Consider the following 7,721-nt stretch of genomic DNA (forward strand, 5'->3'; position numbering starts at 1 on the left):
GGCAAGTGTTTAACAAACAATCCTTTAAGTCTATTACTATTAATGTCCATGACTGGGGGAACATAGTTGGAGTTGGTAATCCTGGTTGAAGTGCTCCCATATCTTCCATGACTTCATTAATTTTTCTCAGACCATATAACAGTCTCCATTTTCCATTCCTTTTCTTGATTACAAAAACCAGAGAGTTCCAGGGCTAGTCGTGGGAACAATATGTTTCGCTTTAAGTTGTTAAGCAACTCGGCCTTCAGGCCTTATGTATCCTATTCCTCCCGGATTGAAGGGAAACAGATCCGGCTCCTTTTCAGGGCCTATAGGGCCTGGATCGAAAGGAACGTTCAGATCACCAGGGGGCGTAACAGCAAAGGCCTGCGATGGCAGTAGCGGCGGGGGGGCCGATGGTGTAGCAGAAGGATCGGTGGACGAGCCCGCAGCTCCCTCACTATCTGGCAAACCACACGTTTCTGATTGCGGTCGCACATGGCTCTTTAAGGCCTCAGAGACTGCTCGCCAGGTGCCAAGCAATCCTGTCGCAACCTTGTTGTTTTTAGTAGCAGAGTCCCACACCTTGACCTCAATTTGGTCCCATGTTTCAGGATCATAAACTGTCTGATTGTTAATAAAGGGAATGTAATGGGTAAGATGTATTTGTTCATTGTATAAAGAAATAAAAAAAAAAAAAAAAAAAAGAAAAGGGATAAGATGGTTATAAAATAGATAGTATTTTACACGAGGTTGGGACAGAGCTTCCTGATCATAATAGAACCTTGATATATGATGACAAAGTTGGGGAGGGGGGGGATTTGCTAACTATCTGTAAGGAATTTGGGAATCTGCGAGGGAGATAAGGTTGCACAATGTTGCCTCAATGAAGGGGAGGCTTATTAGGCAGATAACAAGAAGGGGGGGTGTTGGGTAAACATCCTTGAACAGGCACAAAGACTCTGTGAAATACCCCATCGCAAGACATCCTGTCTGCTACTTCACTCCCCCCCACCCAAACATTAGCGCAACGCGTGAGCACCAAAGAGAGGAAGCAGCCCCCCCCCCCCCCCTTTGGACTGCATATCCGTAGCTGGTTCAACAAGCCCGGACAAGCTGGAACTCGGATACTATAAAACAGCACCCCCGGAGAAGGAAAATTGTGCGCCGCTGCGGAGTCGGAACTCCCCGGCCGCCCAGCGCTGTTTTGCTTCTGCTTGCTTACTTAATTAATTAATAAATTCTGTGATTAATAACATTTATTAACAGACCGACTTCGTATGCGAGTCTGTTCTTAACAATTTGGTGCCGTGACTCGGATAGGCAATTTGATTGAGGACTCCTCTTTGGGGGTGGCGCCCCGCCGATTTTGGCGGCCCTCGAAGCAGGAAGTCTCATTCAGGCCTTCACCGTCGAACCTCAAAAATTAAGCAGAAGCAAATAAAGCCGGCAAACCCTTAGCAATCTTTGTGCACGAAGACCGAACGAAGACCCACGGGGTGGGTAAGTATAGGCCGGTGATCCGTTCGGTAAGGGTGGGGAATCCCGGAGTATGGCTTCTGAGACGGCCAATCGCGGCCGAAGCGAGTGCGGACCCCTCGGTAGTGCGGTTCCCACATCCCGCGAGGGACTAGGCCACGAAAAGGGGGAAGTGTGTGTGTGTGTGAGTGAAGGTACTCCGGAAGATGGGACAGAAGAAAAGTAAGCCTTCTGGTCCCATGGGTGGGGGAAATAGCGGTAGGAATATTCCTCCTATTCCCCCGGATAGCCCGCTGGGGCTAATGATTAAGAATTGGAGTAATTCCCCTTCTAGGCGGGGAAAAAGTAAAGTAAAAATGATTCATTATTGTGTAGAGATCTGGGGTAATAAGCCCATAAAGGGGGACAGTGTGTTTTGGCCCCTTTTCGGTTCCTTTGAGGATTGGATATGTCAGGCTCTAAATATTTATGTTAATTCAAAGGAACCATTTAGTTTAGAGGAAAGCGAATACGCACATTTATGGATAAATTTTGAAACTGGGACCCAGTTATACCCTCTAAAAGAAAAAGGAGGGAAGGGAAAGAAGAGAGATTTGGAAGTCCCAGTTGCGCCACCTCCCTACGTGCCCTCTTTGCCAACAGCACCCTCTGCTGCCGAATCTGAGGATTCGGATGACAGTGCCTCGGTCCAAGGGAGACGAGGGCCAGTAACTAGAAGCCAGACTCGTCGCGCTAAAGAAGGGTTGTACCCCTTGCGGGAGATTGCAATGGGGGGACCTCAACCAGGGATGGGATATGTAGCCGTCCCCATTAATTCAGGGGACGTTAGAGACTTTAAAAAGGAGATGGGAAGTCTCTTAGAAGACCCGTTAGGAGTAGCCGAACAGGTAGATCAGTTTTTAGGGCCAAACATTTATACTTGGGAAGAATTACAATCTATTTTGGGAATATTATTTACATCAGAAGAGAGAGGAATGATAAGGAGAGCAGGTATGCGAATTTGGGACCAGCAACATCAGCAAGGTCCTGCTGCTGATATTAAGTGGCCAATGCAGACACCTAACTGGAATAACCAGGATCCAATACACAGGGGCCACATGCAGGATCTAAGAACAATCATAATACAAGGAATCAGAGAATCTGTGCCCAGAGGACAGAATATAAATAAAGCATTCAGTGAACAACAGAAAAAGGATGAAACTCCAACAGAATGGTTGGAGAGACTTCGTAAAAGTCTGCAATTATACAGTGGGTTAGACCCAGGTACCCCGTTAGGGGAAGCATTACTTAAGACACAGTTTGTGGCTAAGTCTTGGATAGATATCAGAAAGAAATTGGAAAAAATAGAGGATTGGCAAGATAGAGGTCTGGACGAATTATTAAGGGAAGCACAAAAGGTGTATGTTCGTAGGGAAGATGAGAAGGAAAAGAAGCAAGTGCGAATGATGGTGGCAGCGGTGCGAGAAGGATCCAGAAGGGCTGGCAATGAACAAAGATGGAGGAATGAAGGGTTTACTAGAAGGAATAGGAAAGAGAAAAAGGGTGCCCAGGAAAGAAGAGATGTGACCTGTTTTTACTGTAATAAGAAGGGTCACATGAAAAGGGAGTGCCGACAGAGGAAAGAGGATGAGAAAATGTTTAGAAATGAATAGGGGTGTCAGGGGCTCTATTTGCTGGGGACCCAAAGGAACAGTGAGCCCTTGATAAAGTTACGAGTGGGCCCCCAGCGCGAGGAAATCGAATTCCTCATAGACACGGGAGCTGAAAGATCAACTGTCCAGACATTACCTTTAGGATGTAGAACTTCAAAGGATAGAATACAGGTAATAGGAGCAAAAGGGGAGCCTTTTGGGGTCCCCGTTATAAAAGAGGTACCGATTGAATTGGGATCAAAAAAGGGTACGGGGCATCTGCTTCTTGTGCCAGAAGCCGAATATAACTTATTAGGTAGAGATTTGATAATAGAATTAGGCATAGGACTAGAGGTAGTAGAAAAGAAACTGGAAATAAAGCTGTGTCTTCTTCGGGTAGAGGTTGAGAAAGAGATAGACCCCGAGGTTTGGTATACCTCGGAGAGCGTTGGAAGGTTAAACATTAAACGATTTAAGGTAACTATCAAAGAGCCAGAAGTACCAATCAGGATAAAACAATACCCCTTGTCTGAAGAGGGTAGAAAGGGTCTGAAGGAAGACATACAACGATTATTACAACAGGGGTTGTTAGAACCCTGTATGTCTCCTTTCAACACCCCTATATTACCAGTTAAAAGAAAGGATGGTAAATACCGATTGGTACATGATTTGAGAGAAATTAATAAGAGAACTATAACCAGATTCCCCGTGGTAGCAAACCCACATACCTTATTGAGCCAATTAAGCCCAGAGGACAAGTGGTACAGTGTAATAGATTTAAAGGATGCTTTCTGGGCCTGTCCTCTTGATGAGGACAGTAGGAATTATTTTGCCTTTGAATGGGAGGATCCCGACACTCACAGGAAACAGCAACTAAGGTGGACAGTGTTACCTCAGGGGTTTACAGAATCTCCAAACTTGTTTGGCCAGGCCCTGGAGCAAATTCTAGAGGATTACGATAGAATGCCAGGGACCAAAATGATCCAATATGTAGATGACTTATTAATAGCGGGAAAAGATGAGAAAATCGTACGACAGGCAAGTATAAACTTGCTGAATTTTTTGGGCTCACGGGGACTAAAGGTTTCAAAAGCAAAATTACAATTTGTGGAGGAAGAAGTAAAGTATTTAGGCCATTTATTAAGCAAAGGAACAAAGAAATTAGACCCTGAAAGAGTTAGAGGTATTTTAGAACTCAGGGCACCAGAGACGAAAAAACAAATCAGGCAGTTGCTAGGATTGACAGGGTACTGCAGACAGTGGATAGAGGATTACAGCGGGAAGGTAAAATTTTTATACAACAAATTGAGTAACGAGGGCCATCTTAAATGGACAAAAGAGGATGAGGAACGACTGATGCTCCTAAAAGAAGAACTCGTGAATCCACCGGTTTTAAGCTTTCCCGAATTAAAGAAGCCCTTTTTCCTGTTTGTTAATACTACAGAAGGAACTGCGTATGGAGTACTGGCACAAGAATGGGCAGGATGTAAAAAGCCTGTGGCCTATTTGTCAAAATTGCTAGATCCAGTCACTAGAGGCTGGCCAAACTGTTTACAAGCAATTGCAGCAGCGGCCTTATTGGTTGAAGAGGCACAAAAGATTACCTTTGGAGGAGAAATTAGAGTAATATCTCCCCACAACATTCGCGGAGTGTTGCAGCAAAAAGCAGACAAATGGATCACCGACGCAAGGCTGTTGAGATACGAGGGGATATTGATCTCTTCCCCAAGATTGACTCTAGAAACTGCACCAGTACAAAACCCTGCGCAATTTCTCTACGGAGAAACAAATGGCCATCTAGAACATGATTGTCTCAGCAACATCGAAGAACATACGAGATTAAGACCGGACTTAGAAGATACCGAATTGACTCATGGGGAACAGATATATGTGGATGGATCCTCTAGGGTAATAGAAGGGAAAAGAAAATCGGGGTATGCCCTGATAGATGGGAAAACATTTAGAGTCATAGAATCAGGACCCCTCAGTCCGAGTTGGTCAGCTCAGGCTTGTGAATTATATGCAATGTTAAGGGCTTTGAAATTATTGAAAGATAGAAGCGGAACCATCTATACGGATTCAAAATATGTTTATGGGGTAATACACACCTTTGGAAAAATTTGGGAAGAGAGAGGACTTATAAACTCCCAGGGGAAAGGACTAGTTCATCAAGAATTGATTGTTAGGGTTTTACAAGCGATTAGGGAGCCAAAAGAGATAGCGGTGGTACATGTAAAAGGCCACCAGCGTGGACTGACCCCGCAAATAAGGGGAAACAATCTTGCTGATCAAGAGGCAAAGCGGGTAGCCCTCATGACTAACTATGTAATAACAAAAAGGGCGGATTGCCCAACTTGTGGAGAGGATTTAAAGAGGGAACCTTGTTATGGGTGTTGGAAGAATTGGGGGATGGATGGAGTAGAATGTAATTGTTCAAAGGAAGAGAGCCCTCCTTACAAAAATTGTTTCAAACATGGCTTGCAAATGTCTTTGATAGGAGGGACTTTCTTCTCCCCCTTGTTGTGTTTTACTGTGCAAGAAAAAGGGAAAATGATACAAATGGGAATTAAGGAAAATAAGGAAGGGAGATGGTTGCTACCTGATGGGAGAGAGGTATTGCCTAAATCAGTAGCTGTGAGGGTGCTACGGAGATACCATGATCAATCCCACTGGGGAGTACAGGCCCTAGTGGACCAATTTGCATACAAGTATATGTGTATTGGAATATATGATATAGCAAAGACAATAGTTAATGGATGTATAACTTGCCGAAGGGTAAATGCCAAAAACATAAGGAAAAGGATTATGGGAGGAAGGGAATTGGCCCATCGACCCTTCGCAAAAATTCAATTGGACTTTACGGAACTCCCCAGAGTAGGGAGATATAAATATTTGCTCGTGATAGTAGATCATTTGACTAACTTTGTCGAGGCATTCCCTACGGCAAGGGCAACGGCACAAACAGTAGTAAAAATTTTACTGGAGAACATAATCCCTCGATACGGAGTTATTGAAATGATAGATTCTGATAGAGGGCCTCACTTTGTGTCAAAGGTTATACAAGAAATTATGAGAAACTTAGGAATCAAGTGGGAATACCACACTCCTTGGCACCCTGAGAGCTCGGGAAAAGTAGAACGAATGAATGGGGAAATTAAGAAACAACTTACTAAATTGATGATAGAAACTAAAACCTCATGGATAAAATGCTTACCTCTTGCTTTGCTAAACCTGCGTACGAAACCCCGAACTGATCTGGGGTTGTCACCATTTGAAATGCTATATGGGATGCCCTATGACTTAGAGATACCCGTCGATCACCCCCACATTCAAGATGAGAGTTTGAAGTCTTATTTAGTACAGTTAGGGAACAGAAGGAGGGAATTGCAGAAAAGGGGTCTGGTTATACAACGCCCTCCTCTGGATATGGCAATACACAATATACAGCCTGGGGACCAGGTCTTGATTAAAACTTGGAAAGAAACTGCATTGACCCCACGTTGGGAAGGTCCCTATATTGTTTTGCTAACTACAGAGACTGCTGTCCGGACTGCTGAACGGGGATGGACGCACGCCAGCCGAGTTAAAGGGCCAATACAGAACGACAGGTGGGAAGTGACTTCCGGCTCTGAGGACTTAAAGCTGACTCTGCGACGAACTCGGTAGGCATTACTGGGAAGGGGTGGAGGCTCCATGGTCCCTGAAGAATACTACTGCTGCCGAGAAGAATCATAACCCCGTAGGTGGTAGCACCCCATCTGACGGGCGAGGCAGAGTGGTAAAACAAGTGGGAATGGACCTTCACTACCCCCTGTGGTGCTTGGGGTTATTCGCGATGGTCATGCCACCCACCGCTGGTCAACACCACCCGCATCAGCCTTTCTTGTGGAGCTTGATAAGACTTTTCGATACTACGGTCGTACAGCAGATTGTTACGCCAGGGGCTCCCAGCTTTAAGACTGATCTCTGCAACCTCACAACGACTTTGGAGCTATGTAACAATCAGTCAGATTTCTACTTATGCCCAGCTTCTAACCCAGGGAAAAGCTACTGTAATTCCCCAGCACAGTATTACTGCGCTTATTGGGGTTGCGAAACTATAGCCACAGCATGGAATCCAGGCGGGGGAAAAGATAAATATTTAACTGTCCAATTTGGGCCTCAGGGTTGCAGTAATCGGAACACGGTTGAGGCAGTCTATCACCGTGGAACAGGGACCGTACAAAAAGGGAATTGCGCGTTTTTGTGGGTTAACGTAACTAATCCGATGGATCCGGGGTGGATCCTTGGAAGGACTTGGGGAATAAGGTATTATGAGAAAGGAGCTGATAGAGGGGAAATAATTTTAATAAAGAAGGAAGAACCGCCTAAAACACCTCGAAAGGTAGGCCCCCTCTCACATTTGGAAAACAAAGGGACGTCTCGCCCCACGACAACTAAATTGACCCCCACGCGGCCTGGTAATAATAAAATGACGTCCATTCCCACTCCTACTCCCACTGCGATAGGAAGAAATAGGGATGATTCTTCCTTAAGTAGAATGTGGAAAATTATTGAAGCCAGCTATCAACTCCTTAATCAAACAAACCCGGAAATTACAAAAAAATGCTGGTTATGTGTCAGTGCCCAGCC

The 7,721-nt window shown here is 45.0% G+C and overlaps 1 long non-coding RNA gene across 1 annotated transcript; it reads left to right on the plus strand.

Moving 5' to 3' along the window:
• The first annotated feature begins 626 nt into the window (after nt 1-626).
• Nucleotides 627-7,503, plus strand: LOC136788635 (uncharacterized). Its single transcript, XR_010827291.1, has 2 exons — nt 627-1,482; nt 4,534-7,503. It is a non-coding gene; the product is annotated as an uncharacterized lncRNA (long non-coding RNA).
• The last annotated feature ends 218 nt before the right edge of the window (nt 7,504-7,721 follow it).

This window comes from Anser cygnoides, chromosome W (genome assembly GCF_040182565.1).
Source record: "Anser cygnoides isolate HZ-2024a breed goose chromosome W, Taihu_goose_T2T_genome, whole genome shotgun sequence".
Taxonomy (NCBI): Eukaryota; Metazoa; Chordata; class Aves; order Anseriformes; family Anatidae; genus Anser; species Anser cygnoides.